We start from the raw sequence: 22736 nt of genomic DNA on the forward strand, positions 1-22736 counted from the left end.
TTATTGTTATAATTATTATTATTATTGATGATCTGGACCCCACAGCAAGATGCAAGACCTGTACTTGGCGATAAATTACATCTGCTGCCATTGTCATTGATGACAGTATGACCAGCACCATTGTCGCCCGTAGGGATGTGCGCAGGACTTCTGGCAATACGAATGACATACTTCCGTGTATTATTGACCTTATTATAGAAGCGAACAGTTGCACGGTCAATCTTATACCTATCCTTTATTTCAAATGTGTTTAAATTTTTATTTATATGCCAGAAGATTCTACTGTAATCTAAGGTCGTTTCTCCAAAGGAAAACATGGCTCTTGAAAACGAACCCAGGAAAGATTAAAAATGATCAGTTTATGATCAGAATAAGTACAATGAAAATCCACAGCCTGTTTCCAGTCATTCAACCGGGTCAGGAATGGAATGAATAAGCCACCAGCTAACGGTGAGGATAGCAATTGTGCCGGCTGCCGAAGCCTGTCGCACTCCTGGGGCTATGATTAATGAATGACAAATGAAATGAAATGATATTGGAGTGTGTTGCTGGAATGAATGATGGCGGCGAGAAAAACCTGTTCCGCCTCCGCTTTGTCCAGCACAAATCTCACATGGAGTGACCGGGATTTGAACCACGAAACCCAGCGGTGAGAGGCCAGCGTGCTGCCGCCTGAGCCATGGAGGCTCCTTATAAGTACATTAGGAACAGTAAAATAAATTGGTCTCACCTCAGTTTTCACCCCATCGCAGTTAAGTTGATTTACCCCCCCCCCCCCAAAAAAAGACTAGTTTCCTTATGGTTAAAGGAGATTCCAAATACCAATATTCACGTGTGTTACCTTCAGTTTTGAGATATAAGTCATCATCTTCCTTCCAAGTATTGGGCCATGTGACCCGTTACGGTCTTGCATTTTACTTTTTGCAAGACTTGAAAGCAATCAAATGTCCTTCCGACGGGTTGCTAGCCTGAAGGAAGTAAGACCATTGGTGGGGCTGCCACCTCTCAGCTAATGGACTAGCTGAAATCACAGCATTTCCTCCATAATGGATGTAACGGTTATACCGCCGTGACTCTCAACAGGGCTGGGAACAGGTTTTTTCATCTCGAAGGTGAGGTTGGCGTTCGGGCAGGAGAGGTTATGTCATAATCATCATCATCATCATCATCATCCTTCCAAGTACTGGGCCATGTGGCCTGTTACGGTCTTGCATTTTCTTTCCATCGCTTCATTGGACGTCCTATAGATCTCTGTCCTCTTGGTTGATAGCGTAGGATCTCCTTTGGTAGTCTTCCAGATTCCATCCTTTGAACATGACGTTTCCAGTTTTCTTGGTAATCATAGATGTAATTGATTACTGATTTCACATTCAGTCCCTTAAGCACATCTTCATTTGTTATACGATCCCATTTCGTATAGCCTGCTGTTCTGCGCATGAATGTCATTTCACGTGCTGTAATTCTGGAAATGTCTTGAGTTCTTATTGTCCATGCCTCACTGCCGTAGCAAAGCGTTGGTCTGGCTAAAGTGTTATAAAGACGTAAGCGAGTGTGTTTTTGGACAAGAGATGGCTTCATGATATGATTTATGATTCCTGTTGTTCTGGTAAATTTGGTTATTTTTGCAGAGATATCAATTTCCCCTTGGTAAGATAAATTGTATCCCAGATAATTGAATTCGTTGACTCTTTCCAAAATTTTATTATCTAAACAGATTTTACTTGGGATAGGGTCCTTCCCCTTAAAGGCCATTATTTTGCTCTTTCGTGGTGAAATGATCATGTCGAATTTTGAAGAGACTTTCTGGAGATTAAATACTGACCACTGAAGATCATCTTCTGATGATGCTACCAATGCAACATCATCAGCAAAGAGTATGGCATCTAGATGTGTGAGATATCTGCTGACTGGGATTGATCCATGCCTTTCATGCCTCCATTCCTGTATTATGTTGTTCATATAGATTATGAACAACAAAGGAGAAAGTCCACAACCTTGTCTCACACCTCTGCTGATCGGTTTCCATTCAGTCTGATGATTACCTAACTTTATTGCAATAAGGTTGTCACTGTACATGTTGTATATGTTATCTATTAACTGTTGTGGGACATTATCTTCTGCTAAGATATTAAGAAGTCTGTTCCTATTAACTAGGTCAAAGGCTTTCTTAAAATCAACAAATGCTATGTGAGTTTCCAAGTTAAATTCCCTGCGTTTTTCGACTAAGATTTTCAAGGTAAAGTAAGCATCAGCACATGAGCGTCCCTTTCGAAATCCATGTTGTTTCATTTCCAATCACATTTTCATAATACCTGAATAATTTTTCTCTGACAATATTTGAGTAAATTTTGTAACCTGAGTTGAGTATACTTATCCCTCTGTAATTTCCACAATCTTTCACACTGCCCTTCTTATGAAGAGGAATAACTATAGCTTTTTGCCAATTCTCTGGTGGTCTGTTGCCATTCCAAATTAAATTGATGAATTTGAGAAATCTTTGCTTGAAGATGTCACTGGAATACTTGAATAATTCTGCATTTATTGAATCTTCTCCAGATGCTTTTCCATTTCTAAGTTTTCTGAGTATTAGCTCCAGTTCTTTGAGTGTAATGATTTCCGAAGACTTGTTAAGAGATGTTGGCAGAAGAAATGGCTCAATATTTGAACCTCTCCAAAAGTTCCAAAAATAAATGAGCCACTCCGTTAGAGGTATTGCATTAATGCGTATGTCTTCTTTCACATCATTATTTAGTTTCTTGAGTATTTTATAGGTCTGTGGTTGTGGTCTTGTTATATCAGTCTCCAGTTGTGAAACAAAGTTTTCCCAACTCTTTCTGTGCTTTTTCCGCACTTCCCTTTTTGCTATTGCTCTCTTGTGGTGATACTCTATTTTATCTTCTAATTTGCCAGTTGACAAAAATTTTTAGCATTTCTTTTGTCTGAAATAACCTTTTCAATCTCTTCATCCCAGTTTCTTAAACCCTTTCTCCTCTGCCATTTTTTCTTAACTCCCAAACTCTCAAAAGCAGACTGCTTTAAAATTGAACACAAATTAGACCACTCCATTTCCACATTGTCACTAACTGGTGTCATCTGTGTAAGTTCGTTAAGTCTGTTCTGGTACAGCCATTTTATACTGGGGTCTCTTAATAGGTTAACCTTATAAGAAGTTTTAATTTCTTGTGTTGTTTGTGTGTTTCTTTTATACCATCTAGGCCTCAGACGAACAGGTGCTACTAATAGATAGTGATCAGTTTCCAATTCAGGGCCTCGATAGACTCTTGTATCCAAGACTAAATCTGCCAATTTACTATTACAAATTATATAATCTATAATCGATTTCTGATTTCGTGCAGACCACGTGTACTTGTGGGTGTCCTGGTGTGGGAACATTGTGTTCATAATCTTTAACTGATTGAAGACAGTGAAATCTATTAATTTCGTTCCATTGTTATTACGGGTTGTTTCTCCGTGGATTGCAATGTGATTCTGAATTTTCTCATTACCAACTCTGGCATTGAAGTCTCCCAGTAATAGTAGCATATCTTGTTTGTTCATTTTATTGACTATCTTTTGCAGATCATTATAGAACCCATCACTTTCATTTGAATTGCCCTCCACTGGAGCGTATGCCCCTATAACTGTAAGATAACCCCTGAATAGTTTTAGTCTTAATTGTATAATCCTTTCATTCCAAAAAGTGTAGTTATCAATTGTTGATCTTAATCTTTTGTGTACCATGAGCAGTACACCCGCCTGTGCTCTAGTATCTCTGTCAACCCCACTGTAAAACTGTAAATAATTTACTGTCTCTTTTGATCCCTGAAGCTTTCTTTTTGTTTCTGAAATTGCCGCAATTAAAATGTCTTTTTTTGCGAGAATGTCGTCCAGCTGGTCATCTTTGTGTGAGATACCTTGTACATTCCAGGTAGCACATCTAAAAGTATTTTTCTTCTTCCAATCTTTGTCCATTTCACTGTCCTTTTCAATGCCAGGAGAGGTTATGTATTCCACATAAAGTTAATTTTAGATAATATACAGAACAATAACAAATAGGTAATATGCCAAGTTCTTCATGATATAGATAAAATACATATAAAGTGTATAAAATATCATAATTTTAAAATATTCACCGTATAAGGAAACTTTAATCTTCAAAGAATATAAAAGACTTGTTTATAATAACCATAGCAACTGTCACTAATCCTTCACAGCACCATAATTTTCATATTTTCCAAAAAAAAGAAACTACTATAAAATTCAGGACACCAGTAAGTGTATATCACAAAGATGACTTTTAAGTTTCATAACAACAGCATCAAATCTATATCAATTCAGAAAAAACAGAATTATAAAAGTACTAATACAGAGCTTCTCATATATGTAATGATATAGTCATGGCCACCTAATGGTGCTGAGATATAAGTATTCCCATAAAATTAACTTTTTTTTTCACTTACTTCCCCCCCCCCCTTCCCCCCTTTAAGTGAATTTTCCGGCAAAAAGTATTTGTTTCTTTAATAGTAAAGGATCTTCTAAATACTGATTATCTTCAGTTTTTGAGATGTGTGTCCTCATGAAATGAATTCAACTCCTCTTCACTCCCGTCCCCAATTATGATTACCCCCACCCCGAACGCGTCGTTTTATTTTTAACGAAGATCTAAATACCATTTTTCACGTCTGTAACAACTGTAGTTTTTATTAGATGTAAGTATCCACATACAATTACTTCAATTAATTTTTCAATTTTTCACCCCAACCCCCTCCCTTCATTGGATTTTTCGAGAATACCTGTTTCTTTAACAGGAGATTCCAAATACCAGTTTTAACGTCTGTAACATTTTACGTTTCTAAGATATAGTTTAGATATAGTCTTTCTAAAAATTCACCCCAATTTGTCACTCCTGTTTAACCCCCATTAATTAGATTTTCCAAAAACAAAAAAAATAAATGTTTCTGTATTTTTAGAGGAGATTCCATATACTGTCTGTCTGGTCTGTAATATCTTCAGTTTCAGAGATATAAGGATCCTTATTAAAGGCATTCAACCATTTTTCACCCCTCCTATTGGGATTTTCCGAAAACAAAAAGTACGTGTTTCTTTATTTTTAAAGATTCCAAATGCCAATTTTTATTACTCTAAATCTTTAAGTTTTTGAGATATAGATATTCTCATTTTTAAAATTAACCCCCCCTTTCACCCCCTTAGCGACGGAATATCTAAAAATCCTCCCTTAGCAAGCACCTACATGTTAATATGAATGTATCCCCAAAATTTCATTTCTCTATGTCCAGTAGTTTCGGCTTGGCGATGATGAATCAGTCAGTCAGTCATTCAGTCAGGACAAGTTATTTTATATGTACAGTAAAACATGTCTTAACGGACACCTCTTACTGGCGGACACCCCTCATTTGCGGACGATTTTCTAGGTCCATAATTAAATGCCATGTTGTGTATGAGTAATTTACCCCTCTTATACGGACACCCTTTATTTCAGACACGAGAAACTCCAATTAAACCTCTCCTAACGGACACTTTATTTTTCAAAAATTTCTGGTATTTTTTGTCCTGTACAGTATGTATTTGCTTACTTTTTGCACTGCCGGTACTTCCAAGAATCACAGACACAGTAACTTTTGATCCTGGCTGTACACATTCTTGGAAGGCAACTCTAAGCTATGCTATCACTTCCGGAAGTTGTATGATCTGACATGCTCGACAGCCCTGGAATTCGTACCTTCACTGTCAGGTTACTTTTCATTGACTTGTGGGCTTTTGATGTGTTCAATTTTACGTTAGTAAGTGTGTGTAAACATGGCTCCGAGGAAGTTTTTAACTTTAAAAGAAAAGGTAGGCATAATAGACTATCATAAACATGAGAAGTGTGGTGTGCGTAAACTGTCCGAAGTGTTTAAGATAGGAAAGACACAGGCAGCTGAAATTGTGAAAAAGCAAGAGGAACTAGTGAAAGAATGGCATTTAAATGGCAACGAAGAGCGCATTAAACTGTTTCAAAGTGGTAGTGGAGCTCTCATTGACAAGGCAACGCTAGAGTGGTTCGCTAAAATAAAAAGTCAGAATGTCCCTGTCTCAGGACCAATGATACAAGAAAAAGCGTTAGAATTCGCGACAGAATTAGGTATTGGAGATTTCGAAGCCCCGAATGGCTGGCTAGAAAGATTCAGAAAGCGACATGGTATCAACTTCAGAGTGATTAGCGGAGAATCATCCAGTGTTAATATGGAGATTGTTGACAACTGGCAAGAAAAAATACCTTTAATCATAGACGGGTATGCTCCGGAAAATATTTTGAATGCCGATGAAACTGGATTATTTTTCCGTGCTTTACCCGACAAAACTTTGTGTTTCAAAGGAAATAGTTGTACTGGTGGAAAAGTTGCGAAAGAACGTCTTACGGTCTTGTTATGTGCAAGTATGAGTGGAGAACGAGAGGAGCTCCTTCTGATAGGAAAAGCTGCAAAACCAAGGTGTTTTAAAAATATGGACGTTACGAAGTTTGGCATTGAATGGAAAGCGAATAGGAAAGCATGGATGACCAGAGAAATAATGACGGAGTGGCTGGGACAATTGGACAGAAAAATGATACGCCAGGAGCAAAAAGTGTTATTATTCCTCGATAATGCAGCATCGCATCTGGATACAATTAAGTTGCAAAATGTGAAGATCGTCTTTCTCCCACCAAATGTAACATCAGTTTCTCAGCTGCTTGACCAAGGAGTGATCCAGAACTTCAAGGTTATGTACAGACAGTTAGTGATGAAGCACATAGTATCAGAACTTAACGGGAATGAAGTAACCCTTCAAACACTGACAAAGGGGCTGAATGTTCTCCAAGCAATTTCATGGATAACCAATGCATGGAAAAACGTCACTGCCTCAACAGTTCGTAACTGCTTTCTGAAAGCTGGCTTTCCCGCTAGTGGTGGACATCCCGAAATAGAATCGGATACCCTTTCTTTTCTGACAGCATGGAAACAACACAAGAGTTGATCAATGCAGCAGGTTACAGTGTACACCTACATCGAAATTGATTCAGATATTCCAACGGAGTGTGAGAGTGGAGACACGAAAACGATTCTTCAGTCAGTCCAAGGGAAGAAGGACAAAAATGAACATTCTGACGAAAGCGGGAGTGAAGGTGATGCTAATGACGACTTTGAAGAAAATACTGAAATGAATGTGCTGTCAATAACCTCGTACAGTGAGGCTCTCAGCATTGTTCAGCAATTGAAAGAATTTTATTATAAACAAAACGATGAAAAGGGTGTAAATTTGACCCAGGATTTAATTGCACATAGTGAAAACATCATTGCTAAACCGAAATGGACAAAACAAACGAACATTAAGGATTTTTTCAAGTGCTAATGTTTTACTGTACTGTGCTAGATATTGCTACATCTACATACTGATTTGAAGTTTCAAAAACTCATACGTTCTTCTTAATTTGAACATGGTGAACGGTAATAGTGTACAGTGTCCTCAATAGAGGTTTCCATAGAAGTGTTTTTGTCTCTTTAATACAGTGCATCGCAGCTGCAGCAGCCCATCTACAACTTTCTCATGTGAGTACAGTGCAGAATATTGTACAATACTGTATACAGTATACAATTAAAGGTACATTTGCGAGAATTATTAACACATACAATACATGGGTTATTGTGTTCCAACTTATGTTTAATGGTACCGGTTTCATAACCTCTCGCGGGTGGACACCCCTTCATTACGGACATTTTTTTCGGTCCCGAAGGTGTCCGTTATAGGGAGGTTTTACTGTATATAGATTTCGGTAATAGTATCACCGAGTGGAGTAGCCACGCAAATTAACATGCTAGGTCTATGGAGCCTAGCTCTGCACTCGGCAGGCGAGTGTGTTCGAACCCCACTGTCAGCTGTCCTGAGTATTTTGTTTCCCTTTTGCACTCCCAAGCAAATGTCGGGATAGTTCCTATTCATAAACCCATACCTGCCAACTTTCCAGATTTTTCAGGAGACTCCCGATTTTCAACAGTTTCTCCCGCCTCCCGATTATTGTATTATTTCTTCCAATTTCAGCTTATTTTTTGGTGAACTTCAAACATTTGTTTTCAAATCCCGCCATTTCAGCTTTTTACGCCAGTGGCCGCTTGTCCTTCACTCTTTGGCTGCTTTCAAACGAAATATCGACATTTATTAATGCGAGAAATATACGTGAAATTGCAATGTTTATTTAAACCTGTATATCGCGACACGTGTATCGATTGTCAATCTCTCATTCTCGCGGGCTGTGTTCGTTCACATCGGTCGAGTCTATTCTAGAAACTAGTTACTAGATATGGAGTCATTTTTAGTAATTTAGTGACAGAATTTCAATGATAATGACTAGTCACTTTTCTGGAGATTTTAGGAGCCATTTGGAGACAATTCTAATTTTAATTTATCTCAATGTAATTAAAATAAGAAAGATTTTTGTCTGTACATTGCTCCGAATTTAAAACAAATATTTCTTTACCCGTCATGACCACAGTAATGAGGGAAAATGCACATTTTAATTTTCCGTAATTTATGTGTGTATGTATGTATGTACGCGCATCACGAGAAAACGGCTGAAGTTAATTGAAAATCGGTAAGTCGGGGAATAAGTAGCTACAGTCTAGGCCATAAATGATATTATGAGTGAAATGGTAGTTTAGGGGAAAGCCTAAAATGTAATTCTCAAATATTTATGATATTATTGGCCCGATCAATAAATACTACATAACTAAAGTTATGTATTATTAAATTTCCTGTCATTTATGTCTTATACTTTTTTAACGTACCGACTACGATAACAGATATCCATGAATTGGGAATTTTGTTGCCAAGTTCATATCAGCGCCGAGGTATGTGAAAATGAGTGAACGAATTTAATGAAAATCGGTATATAAAGTCGGGGAGTAAGGAACCACAGTCTGTGCTATAAATAATTTTATTCACGATGTTCGAAATGGTACTTTGAGGGAAGGTACCAAAGATTTAATTTTTAATTACCTATCCTATTGGTCATATCAAAACGTACTACATAACAAAAGTAATAGTGAATACAATTTCCGATTGTGTGTGTCTTGTTTAGTTTTATCATACCGACTATAATAAAGTTGGTGGTGATGGTGATTAAATTGTGAAGATGATTACAGTAGAAGTCCGTTATAGCGAGAATTCATAACCGCAAAAAATTTACTCGCTATAGCGGATTGTCATTATATTCAATGTTTGTATAAAAAGTTGGAAAAACACCCTACACATTAAAAATCAGTTTGTTCAAAACTTGAGTTTCCACAGATAATATCCACACTACGGCTTACTTGTTTATTTTTTGAAGTCTGATAGTACGTGAAAGTGTGCGTTTAATTTCATTCTGAATAAATATAGTACCATATTTCTCCAAATCCAAGACGAACCCCACTTTTTCCTAAATAAAAATTTAAATCAGGCTGAAAAAGTACTTTGTAAAATCATTTGAATTACTGTTGTACAGTGTTGGCCTACACATTTTTAGACTATATAGATGCCGAACATTGGATTTTGCCATGCCTTTTTTTTTTTTTTTTTTTTTTTTTCAGCTGCATAATTATTCTTTATTTCTGCAGGTTTAACGAGCATTAACTTGCAATTGACATCATAACTCCGGAGAGAACCCGTTGAAAATTTGCCGGTAATACCTATTCCATGCGTCTATACAATACGATGATCCATCAGGAAATTACTCTTGCGGTGTATAAAACTGTTATTTTCACTCATCGTCAGATATAGCCGGCTACCGCTATACGCACGTCTCGCTTGTCGGCTAGTGTTGTATAGGCCTAATCGCAGGCGTTGAAAGTCAACGAACGAGTTTATTGTGCCACGGTATGGCCATTCCGCCCTTGATTTTTTCGTGCACATACTTCACAATTTCATCTTTGACTTTTTTAAAGCATCCTTGTCGTGGACCACTGAATGCATTTTTTGTACAGTAAGCATTTTTTAGCTCTCTTCAAATTAACGCCAAATATTGGCTTCAGTTAGGCCTATGCTGTAATTGTTTTGCTGCTGCACAATAATTCTACATTTCAAAGTGTTCAATAACCATTAACTTAAAATTGGCATCATAATATCGACTAGAACCCGTTAAAAATATGCCGGCAATACTTCCTCCACGTATCTTTACAATACGACTACCCATCACGAAAATATTCCTGTTGTCTATAAAACTTCATTTTACTAAGCGTCAAGTACAATAAAATCAGTTTCATGGTCCGTATCGCACTTCAATAGATTCACAATTAAGTATTTATTATTTTCCACCTAGTCGATATAATGATTGCTTAAGGCAATTTAATGGTTAAAAGTGGTACATGTTTTGTATTTTATCAACATCTTCAGCCACGTAACACTGTTTAGATGAAAAATATATAAAATTGACAAAGTAATGCTTAAGAGGAAGTGTCCTTAAAATTAACATAAGATTGACAACATTAAAACAAACAAAAACTCAAGAGAAAATATATAAATTATTTCTACAATTGAAAGCAGTTGTCAAGGAAACACTTGTACAATATTCCATAGAGAGTATGTCCTAAATGAATATTCTTTTCTTAATAATTCATGAAAAAAGGTCAAATTATAAATGATAAATTATACAGTTTATAGGTAATTGTCGAAATGAAGAAAACCAGATATCACAATGTGGTTCTTATTTTTAATGCAGATGAAAATATAACTAATTCCTAGTTCCCAAATCTTATTAAGCCTGCTTTCCTTTGGAACAGTAACTCCTGTCATTCTTTCACAGTCTTGTGTCTGGTGTAATATTGATGATGCGTTCTTCCTTGCTCTTGCACCTGAGGAGGTGGAGGAGCGGGGGAAATAGGTGTGTCAAGAACCTCCTTGCTGCCACCATTAGCTTCAACTGAGGAGGAATAAGTTGTAGGGCAATCTGTTGATGGAGAAATTCCAATTCTTTTTTCATGATCTTTCTCAAGCATTTTCAAATATACTAGAATTTGATAATATAAAGGATTCTTATATTCTACAGCCTCATTAAGGTTATTTTTCTTTATAAGTTGGTCTAGATGAATGTATAGATCTTCATGTGTGTTCATTAAGCTGCCCTTCTTTAATTTCTTTATGATGGTCAGGTCTTGTTCTATGTTGGTAAATTTATGACCTGTGGCAGTCATGTGTGATCCCATAGCTGAGAATCTATGTTTTTCAGCATTCACATGTTCCAAATATCTAACTTTAAAATTGCGGTCAGATTGTCCTATGTATGTATTCTTGCATTCGAAGCATGTGAGTTTATATATTCCCGAATCAAAAAATTTATCTTTTTCCGACAGATTTATTGTATCATGGTTGAAAATACTATGTTTAATGTTGTTATTGGTGGAAAATGCAATTTTGAAATTTTTTCTCTTAAGTAAATTTGTTATTACGTGTATGTTTGGATTATTATATGTGAACTTGATGTATTTTTCAGTTTTACTAGGTTCGATTGCTAATTTGGAATGCTGCTTCTCCGAAAATTTATTAATTATTTTATCAATCATGTTATTGTTGAAACCATTCAAGAGGGCTTGTTGTCGGATAAACAACAGTTCTTTATTCCTTTCAGATTTGGATAAAGGAATACTAAACGCTCTGTTAACGTAACTATAATATGATGATCTTTTCTGTGCCTCTGGGTGTAACGAGTTCTTGATAGTGGTCAGTGTGAAAGTAGATTTACTGTGTATTTTGAACGAAAATCCTTTTTCTTCTCTCGTGACTATGTCCAGAAAATTCAGTGATCTCTCTACTTCCTCTTCTAAAGTGAATTTGATATTGGAATCCAAATTGTTCAATATATTTAAAACTTTATTGCTGTCGTAAGTCTGTTATCTATTATAGCGTAAACATCATCCACATATCGTGTCCAAAAATCCAAACCTCTATTTGATTAATAATTTTCATGTGTTCCAAATAGTCTTAAGTATATATTAGCCAATATTCCTGATGCTGGGGCTCCCATTGAGAGTCCTTTTTGTCGGTAAATTTTATTATGAAATGTAAAATAATTTTGATTTAACACGAATTTTAAAACATTAATAAAATCTTCAATTTCTGGTATGCTTACTAATTTGTTCTTCATTAAATTCTTCTTAATGATTCTGATAGTGTCTTCTATCGGAATGTTTGTATACATGTTGGTTATGTCAAACGAACATGTCATGTGAGATGATCCAAGTTTAAAATCTTTAACTAGATTGTAAAAATCCACTGAGTTTTTGATAGGTGTTTTACAATGAAATAAGTATTTATTTGATAAGAAATTATGTATAAATTTAGTTTTATAAATGGGGCTATGTTTGAAATTTATGATAGGTCTAATCTGTTTTCCTTGTTTATGTAATTTCGGCAGTGCTCTTGCAGTCGGGAGTCTAGGGTTCATATTTATTAATGTTTGCACATCATGTTCATTAAACAAGAATGACGTGGTTTTTAATAGTTTTTTAAGATCCCTCTGAATACGTGAAGTCGGGTCTTTATCAATTGTACTAAACGAATTGTTATTAAAAAATGTTTGTTTTATCAATATAAACATTTCTATCTAGGGCTACAACTGTTCCTCCTTTATCTGCTTTTGTGATAATCAAGTTATTTAGCTTGATTTTTTTGCTTCAAGTTATTAACTGCCTTGTTGGTGCCTCGAAGTGATAGTAAACCTTTTACTAAAATAGGAATTTTCTTCTTAGCTTCATACCTTAAGTCATTCTGTAAATCTACAGGTACGTTCTGTATTGCTGTTTCTGTTTCTGCTAATGTTGTGATTAAATCGTAACTTTTCTTTGAACTTGGCCAATTGAAATTAGGGCCTTGACTTAAAATAGAGGTTTCTTCTTCATTAAAATCTATCTCAGATAAGTTTTTAATTGGAGGTGGGTAAACACTATCATCAAACGTAAGATTAGGAAGTAACCTTCTTTCTTCTCCATTAGATGCAAAAAATTTTCAACTTAAATAATTTATTATCCAAAGTTTCTTGTTTCATTTTAAGTGTGTTCTCCATTTTCTCATTGATGTGTTTCTGGAAAGAATCCCATTCCAGAGGAAGCAAGTTCAGTGGTGCCGAGAGGTGTGCGAAGTACATTTTCTCATTAAGAAGTTTCTTTCTCTTATACATAAATTTAATTTCTTTTTAACCATATTTTATTGACCTTCATTTGAGTAAACTTATGATGATTAGAATATATAGTTTTTCTTTGGGCACTTTTAAGGAAACTGGGAATAAAATTATTTTTAAAGCATTCCTTCAAAAACACTGTCTTTTGTCACTTTAGCTATTTTCATCTTTAAGTTGAGGTAGGTGTTAGCTTCTTTGCTTGCCTGGTTGGCATTAGGATTACATAAAATCAGTTTCATGGTCCGTATCGCACTTCAATAGATTCACAATTAAGTATTTATTATTTTCCAAGAGCAAGGAAGAACGCATCATCAATATTACACCAGACACAAGACTGTGAAAGAATGACAGGAGTTACTGTTCCAAAGGAAAGCAGGCTTAATAAGATTTGGCAACTAGGAATTAGTTATATTTTCATCTGCATTAAAAATAAGAACCACATTGTGATATCTGGTTTTCTTCATTTCGACAATTACCTATAAACTGTATAATTTATAATTTGACCTTTTTTCATGAATTATTAAGAAAAGAATATTCATTTAGGACATACTCTCTATGGAATATTGTAAAAGTGTTTCCTTGACAACTCCTTTCAATTGTAGTAATAATTTATATATTTTCTCTTGAGTTTTTGTTTGTTTTAATGTTGTCAATCTTATGTTAATTTCAAGGACACTTCCTCTTAAGCATTACTTTGTCAATTTTATATATTTTTCACCTAAACAGTGTTACGTGGCTGAAGATGTTGATAAAATACGAAACATGTACCGCTTTTAACCATTAAATTGCCTTAAGCAATCATTATATCGACTAGGTGGAAAATAATAAATACTTAATTGTGAATCTATTGAAGTGCGATACGGACCATGAAACTGATTAGGTGTGGCAATTGGAGCGCATGTATGCTGTGATTTAAACACACTGGGGACTTTATTCTGATTTACGGCCTGGATTAACCTTGGAGTCTCCTCATATAACGGATTTTTGTTGTCAATGACGTTAAGATTTTTTTTTTTATTATAATTTTGTTCCAAATAAATGTACTAGTTTTCCGTCTCGTTCAATAACTTCCCCTTACCTAAGCTTCTAACGATCGTCAAATCTTTCTCAATTGAGGTGAATTTATGGCCTGTTTCACTCTTATGCTGGCTCATGGCCGAATACTGATGTTTTGAAGCATTGTAATGTTCCAGATACCTTGTGTAAAAGCTCCTTCCTGTTTAACAAAAATATGGAACTCACAATGTGCACATTTTAACCTGTAAACACCAGACCCTGAGTAAACGTTATTATTGACTCTATTGTGGTTGAGGAATATGTTCTGGTTATTATTAACTGTTCTGAAGGCTATGTTGACATTGTGTTTTTTTAAAACATTAGTGATCTGATGGATAGCCGGGCTATTGTACGTAAATGTGGCGTAGCGGTTTTCCGGGTGTATTTATCCAGTATCTTCTCCACTGCTTTTAGCATGAAGGAGTTTAAGAATAATGGTCTATAGGCTTTGGCTTGGGCATAGTTTGTCCTTCCAGGCTTCGGTATAAATACCGCTTTAGCCTTAGACCTTGATTTTGGCATGTACCCCAGAGCTAGGCTTGCTCTAAAACGGTCTGTCAGGGCCTTGATAATTTTCTCCTGTCCCTCCTGTAGGAGTATTGGGAGTATCTCATCTGGCCCTGGAGCCTTTATGGGCTGAATTGAGTTAATTGCCCACCTCAGATGGTTAGGTTTAATCGGTTGGCACAGTTCCAATCTGCTCTTCATAGTCTGGCCTCTGTTTCAACCATATCTTCCATTCTACTTTCTCAGCCTCAGAAGAATGACAAGCTAGCAACACCTCTAGCGTCTCCTTTTCCGTCTGAGTGTATGCCTGCCTGGACATCGGATGATACATTGATTCCCATAGGGAAACATCAATTTTTGAAAATGAGACACACTCTCATGTTGCATTGGCACTGCCTGTGGCTCAAAGTAGCCTACGCGGTGGGCTCCACAGAATGCACTAGCCATGTGTTTGGTAAGTGTGCTATTTACCAATTGATGAGCCAATTTTATCACACTGGGGCAAAATGCTGGCAACCAGGAATGATTTAGCTGGGAAATTAATAATGTCCAGTAACGGACCAACTATATTGTATTACAAATTTCCTCATTTGGAACAAATATTTCAGGTTCGCTACGGGAATATCATCTTTTGAAACTAACTCACTTTACTTCAGCTTTTATCATGAAAAGGAGTTAAACAATATAAGATCACTGAATCACATTTTTTGTATAACTATTTTGCATTCTTCTAAATCACAGTCAACAATGTAACTAGCATTTTAATAATACGTCTTGCAGTCTATTACAAACTGGTAAGTGAAGTAATTGAGCAGCATATTACACAGTTATTACTGGAACTTCATTCAAATCTTCAAAATCACTCTGTTCATCACATTCTGCACTAACAAACTGCTCTTGAGCAACACTTTCTAGTTTACTCTAGAATGTGAGGCTTTCAATCTCTCTCCATTTTTCTCCATAGTATTTTGCAAGTAGCATGCCCACATCTCGTACATTGTTGAGGTTCAGTGCGATATTACCATGTACAATAAGAGTAGGATTTTGAAATGATATATTGGCAACAGTTTTTCCCGTTACACATTTTAAAATGTTTAGGATTGACTTTATACCCATACCCTCCTTGAATTTTGATATTGTTCCTGGTTTTTGTTATGTAGAATCGAAGACTGGTTGAATATGAAGTGCCAAGGTCCTGTGGTCTTGAAACATTTAGTTCCTTTTTACTTCCATTTCTACACTTGCACACCATCACTTTCAGCTTGTTTTTGGGTACCATGCGCACTGATATTGCTCTCATCGGTGGTGGGGTCGACAACCTTTTATTCTTGAATACCTTTCCTATTCATGCAAAGACACTGACAAATTTAATTATGCAAGTAATGTTATTGTCTGTTATTGCTACTCTTATGTAGATAATTTTTTCTTGAAAATCATCAGTGGAAATAAGAAAACAAATGTTTCACAATTTAACATGCTTTTTTATTTGAAAATTCAAGTGATCCATAAATTTTGCTGGTCAGTGTAAAAGCTACAGAGTTGTTTACAAATAGAGGATTATGGAAGCACTTACCAGTAGTTAATTCGCAGAGGCTTGCAGACTGAATGCTAAATGGTGCAACAGTGTACGATGAAGATGCATGTATGAAATAATGATCCATCATCTAACAACTGCATTTCCTTATGTATGTGCCTTCAGCAGTTATATAGTTGGGTTCATCTGATGATAGTGCAAAGGAAACATTTGTTAGTTCATACCCAAGCATTTATTTGATTAAATTTATTTTCAAAGCACAATCTGAGCCTAAGCTAGTACTCCCTTCCACGAACTGGGGTTAATTCCATAAATCATGTATCGTGGTAGGAAGTATATGCTCCCGCCAGCTACTTAGGTAAAAACATCAACTTAGTCCCTCAAAATCTATTAATATAATCGAATAATATAATATAATAATATAATCGAAGAGTAAAGATATTCGCATATCCAATCATTCAACCCCCCATAATCAAGCAATTAACCATGTTATCGATCATATCATCTCATAGATCATTACTATTAGCATTTATACTACCTTATGGCTGCATATCATTACCTATTTTCAGAAAGAAAACACAGAAATTATCCTAACTCTAGTTTATTAGCATGCTAATATGATATCAAATAAAATCAAATCGAATTGAGGGCTGTAGAGAAAATAAAATAAAGTTATGTTACATATTTAACTCGAATACATAAATTATTTCATTTGACATAGTTAAAATTGGATTTACTATAACCTTTCACTCATAACTTGTCATTAATAAGTTGTTGAATCATTTCAGTTCATCACTTTTCATACAAATAGTTCATGGGGTAAATGAGGTTTGAATCTTTATTTCAGGAGGAAGTAGGGATTCTTCATATTTAGTTTGGATTTTTGGATTAACTTTTTCAAGATACGAGATAATAAGTCTCCTGAATGTGGTATCAAATTGTCATCACACTTTAAATTACTATATCTATAATAATATTAAATAAATATTCTCATTCATTCGTCCATGCCAGTAGAAAATCAAATATTTTGTCAATAAGTGCTATTAGTCGAATAATTATCAGTTCAAACTATGAAAATCGTCCCTTACGATTATATAGTTGTGTGCTACTGTAATTAAAATAAACTCATATCATTTACCGCTGTGCCAATACTACGGTGTAATTCAATTCACCAATCTACATTCACATGGGGTAACATTCGCTCTGTAATGCGATGTTCCTTAATATCCCTATATCTACTCCATAAAGTATTTGAGGTTCAATTAACCTAGCGTAATCTCACATGTTATACTACCAATCGACCTTTAATCACCTGGACTGTATCTTCATATTCATATGAGCATGACCTAACCTTGCTGCTTGCGTGGTATTTAGCATACGATAACCGTAACTAACACATAAATCCGTAACATCATCTTCCTACCATTGCTCACACAATGAACAATTCATATTCTCCAATACTATCATTACTTCATAATTCTCACATTTCTTCCTATAGGGAGCGTGCACGGCCGCTCTTAGCGCCTCTAGCGGAAGAAATCGGAAACATTATGGTGATCTTGTCTTGAGCAGTGAGTCTAGGCTGTGTAACTGTGGGTGTGAAATTGTGGTGGTGGTGGTGGTAGTAGTAGTAGTGTATCAAAATGCCTAAATCAAATAGAAACTGTTGTGTAGTGAACTGCCACAACACACAAAGAAACACTCATGGAAAAGGAATTACATTTCGCACATTTCCTGGTCGTCCATATGAATCGGGCAGATGCAGGAAGTGGGTTTCGGCTGTGTGAAAGATAAAGTACAGTAGACTATCTTATTTCATTTGTGACGTAAATCACATATTTCAAACATACCAGGTATGCCAATTCAAGAACACATTCATTTAAGTACACTTTGAAATAGTACATTTCATTTCAGTTATGCATTGCAGCAGGTTCGTATGTTTACATTCATGTCCTTACATGTGCACGTGTCTTGAATACGCCGAAGAATAATAATAATAATAAATGTTTTCCTGCTTTTCAGTACAGATGGAACTCCATCGGAACCCACCAAATGCTCCGTTATTTGCAGTAAACATTTTGTTGGAGGAAAGCCAAGTAATATTGAAAATCATCCATCATGTATACCATCTGTGTTTCATGAGAGCTATAAGAAGAAACCGAAAAGAGAATGTGATATATCCCGGTTTTAAGAGCGTGTAAACTAATGAAATTCTCAAATATACATACGTCTTCTGATCAGGAAACTCGTGAATTTATTGTTAAAAATGAGTGTGTGAAAAACTACACAAGTCGGTGCAAGCAGCATTTGATATTGAAGCAACGACTTTCGAATTCACTTGTGTTTTAGTGGGAATGATGTAGGCACAGTGCTACTCAAGCACAGTACCTTCAAGTATTTCGGGAAAGGTGGATAAAAGTTGTGGTTCCAACACCCCCTGGACTTATTTCATGGATACCAGAGCATAAAAAGTGAGGCACACTTGAAGGATTTAACAAGTGTTTCATTTGTAACATTCAGGTTTTTACTTTCTTTATTTGTTTCTAAAGTGTCTATAAATATAAGTGATAACGATGTTTGGATACTCTTTTTAATGAAAATGAAGTTGGGTATAACCTTTGCTTCCTTGGCAGTCATATTTGGTATACATCGGACTACTGCTGCGCGAATATTTTTTACTGCTCTCGGAGTAGTCAAGAAACTCATTTCTAAATTTATTTTCTGGCCTAGCAAACTATCTGTGCAAAATACTTTGCCTCGCGCTTTTAAAACATTTTATCCTGATGCACGAGTTATAATAGATTGCACAGAAATGAAATCAGAAACGCCAGCAAGAATAGATGAGAGATGTTACATGTATTCTTCGTACAAGTCATGTTATAGATTTAAATTTTTATTAGCTGTGGCCCCAAACGGAACTATTGTTTTTGTTTCCCCTTGTTATGGTGGAAGAACTAGTGATACTTTTATTATTAACAATTCAGGCTTCCTAAATCTTTTGAGTGAAGAGGACATTATATTAGCTGACAAAGGATTCCCAGGTTTTAAAACACAGTCAGCTCATTCTTTACTTGTTATGCTGCCTTTTCTTCACAATGGAAGATTTACAGAAGTTTTACAAACTCAGAATGTAGCAAGTGTGCGAATTCATGTTGAAAGATGCATACAGAGGGTGAAACTTTTCAAAATCTTGAAAAATATTCCATATATCAGCGACATTGTTTACGTAGCTTGTGTGCTAGCAAATTTCTTGCCACCAATAATAAAGAACATAATCCACTGGTATAAATCTATCTTATCAGAAATTGACGTGTTATCTACTTATTCCAACTGAATTCCTATTTATTCGCTTACTGGTTGCTGCCTGTCAATAGCTTGTCAAAAGCACAGTCAATTTCACCGGAAATCTCACTCGCGAAATTTGAGTTTTCACAGATTCATAGATATGATGTAGTTAAAATATTGTTATTAATTTTGCCCTGTGACAACTATATCAGGTTTAAATATATTTTTATATGTACAGCGTTACAACTTCCATAGTATTACTTCATATTTATCTTGACGACAAGTTGCAACGATATATTTTGCCATAACTATGAAGCAAGTCTTCCAGCGGAACGCACTCTCACCGTATTAATTCTCGGAACTCCGCCAGAGCGCTCTGTTACTAGTACCGTGCACGCTCCCTATAGACACATCTGCATAAATAAATTCTCAACTCATTTCTTCTAAACAACCTCTTTGTTACGGTTTACTAGTCCATCGACGACATAATCTTCTTATTAATCGCAAATTGCTAATATTTAATCCATTTCTTCTTATTACAATAGAGTAAAATAATATATTATTATTGGTCCACCTTTTCAATACAAAATGAAAATTACATAGGGACTAGTTTCGACCTAGTAATAGGTCATCATCAGCCTGAAGTAAATTAAAGCGTAAATATCGAAGAAAACATAAACAATGTAAACACAAGTACAGTCTTTTTAAAGGTACATACCATGTGGGAAGTTGAGTAGAGATATATTAAAAATAACTCTTCCAATTGACGAAGCACTGAGCGGAAGTTATGTAAAGTTCGGTGCGCCGTATATTATAAAAGACCACTGTGCACTAAATGATGTAATAAAGAAGAAGAGTAGGTTGAATGCTGGCTTCTTCTTAGCTGTTGTATATTCGAAGAAGATTACGTCGTATTTTATAAGGTATTGAAAGACGTCAAAATACATGGATGTTGGAAAGGCTCTTCATTTTTTGGAACAAGGCAATTGTTGCGCGAGGAGGCTTAGGAAACCAGAGAAGCGCTATATTATGTTAAAAAATAGAGATCCTTAAAAAAGTCCCGTGCGTCGTATAAATTGTGGAAATGGAAATCGAAAAACTTGGTTCTTAAGCGATAATGTTGTTCATTCAGAGATCAATTGAAAATAAAGAATCGTAACATTGTCTTCTCAAGATGTTTATAAACTAGAATTAATAGACGATGCGAAGTATGATACTAGGAGAAAGCTCTTCTGCTTCTGGAATCTTGAAGGACGATGGATGTTTCACGAGGTGGAATAACATATATGGAGTTAAATAAACGTGGATATAAATTCGCAGTTCAATGCGGACCATAAATTTGATTCTGAATAAAAGACAGCAAGATTTTTTTATTTTTTTTTTCCTTCCTTCACCTCCTCTAAAATTTTCCTTTGATCCTTACCTACCTCCGTTTCTCTCTTCAGCTAAAAAAAAAAAAAAAAAAACTTACTGTCTTTTATTCAGAAACAAAATTTCCTTTGATCCTTTCCTACATCCGTTTCTCTCTTCAGCTCATCACATCATGCGTAAATTTTCCTTTTGACATATTTATAAAAAAAAAAAATCATACTGTCTTTTATTCAGAATCAAATTTATGGTTCGCATTGAACTGCGAATTTATATCCACCTTTATTTAACTCCATATATGTTATTCCACCTCGTGAAACATCCATCGTCCTTCAAGATTCCAGAAGCAGAAGAGCTTTCTCCTAGTATCATACTTCGCATCGTCTATTAATTCTAGTTTATAAACATCTTGAGAAGACAATGTTACGATTCTTTATTTTCAATTGATCTCTGAATGAACAATATTATCGCTTAAGAACCAAGTTTTTTCGATTTCCATTTCCACAATTTATACGACGCACGGGACTTTTTTAAGGATCTCTATTTTTTAACATAATATAGCGCTTCTCTGGTTTCCTAAGCCTCCTCGCGCAACAGTTGCCTTGTTCCAAAAAATGAAGAGCCTTTCCAACATCCATGTATTTTGACGTCTTTCAATACCTTATAAAATACGACGTAATCTTCTTCGAATATACAACAGCTAAGAAGAAGCCAGCATTCAACCTACTCTTCTTCTTTATTACATCATTTAGTGCACAGTGGTCTTTTATAATATACGGCGCACCGAACTTTACATAACTTCCGCTCAGTGCTTCGTCAATTGGAAGAGTTATTATTTTAAATATATCTCTACTCAACTTCCCACATGGTATGTACCTTTAAAAAGACTGTACTTGTGTTTACATTGTTTGTTTTCTTCGATATTTACGCTTTAATTTACTTCAGGCTGATGATGACCTATTACTAGGTCGAAACTAGTCCCTATGTAATTTTCATTTTGTATTGAAAAGGTGGACCAATAATAATATATTATTTTACTCTATTGTAATCACAGTTCAATACGGATCTATCATTATGAAACTTATTTCTTTTAATTTCTTCTTATTATACAGTCATAATGGCCATGTCTGCCAATTTGGTCTCTTCAATATCGAGGTTTTACTTTGCAATTCACTCTCTTCTTGATCTTGCCTAGTTCAACGCTAAATGATCTTTCCGAGTAGATTGGTGCATAAACATCGGTAAACACGTTCCATATATGCTTACAATAACCTAAAATCATCTTAAGAGTACGGTATAACTATTACTCAAATTGGCACACGCTTGCGGTTAACTTTTTAAAATCTAGCACTGACATTCACATACTGGCACATAAAATTTTTTGTAGGCAATTCTGTACTCCTATTATATTTCAACAACTACAAAAAACTTTGAACTGGTAATTTGGAAACTTGTTACTTATCTCGTCTCGATTGGGTCAATTGCTGGCTCCTGCTCGTTTATTATGCCATCTCTGAGCAATTAGCTTTGGTCTCCGTATATGTCACAGCTGGGCATCGGTCTCGGCAGTCTGGCTTAAGTCATGGCATCTCAGGTAATCCTCCTCCACCAGTTAAAGCGTGTTTCATCATAACGCCGGTGTCCATGCAATAAGAAGACAACATTATTTGGGCAGAATACATAGCTAGATCTTCCATTATAAGCCTTCTAGGAAGTATGAATGGTTATTAGTATTTCTTAATACTTCGAAATTGTACTCTAAATATATATATTTCCAATGAAGATTATTCTCATTAAAAAAAT

General features: G+C 35.5%; 1 protein-coding gene across 2 annotated transcripts in view; it reads left to right on the forward strand.

The window, feature by feature from the left end:
- The window catches only part of LOC136857351 (kinesin-like protein Klp61F), a 295057-nt gene that overhangs the window by 65775 nt on the left and 206546 nt on the right, over positions 1-22736 (forward strand). The window lies entirely within an intron of this gene.

The sequence above is a fragment of the Anabrus simplex genome, chromosome 1, assembly GCF_040414725.1.
Source record: "Anabrus simplex isolate iqAnaSimp1 chromosome 1, ASM4041472v1, whole genome shotgun sequence".
NCBI classification, from domain to species: domain Eukaryota; kingdom Metazoa; phylum Arthropoda; class Insecta; order Orthoptera; family Tettigoniidae; genus Anabrus; species Anabrus simplex.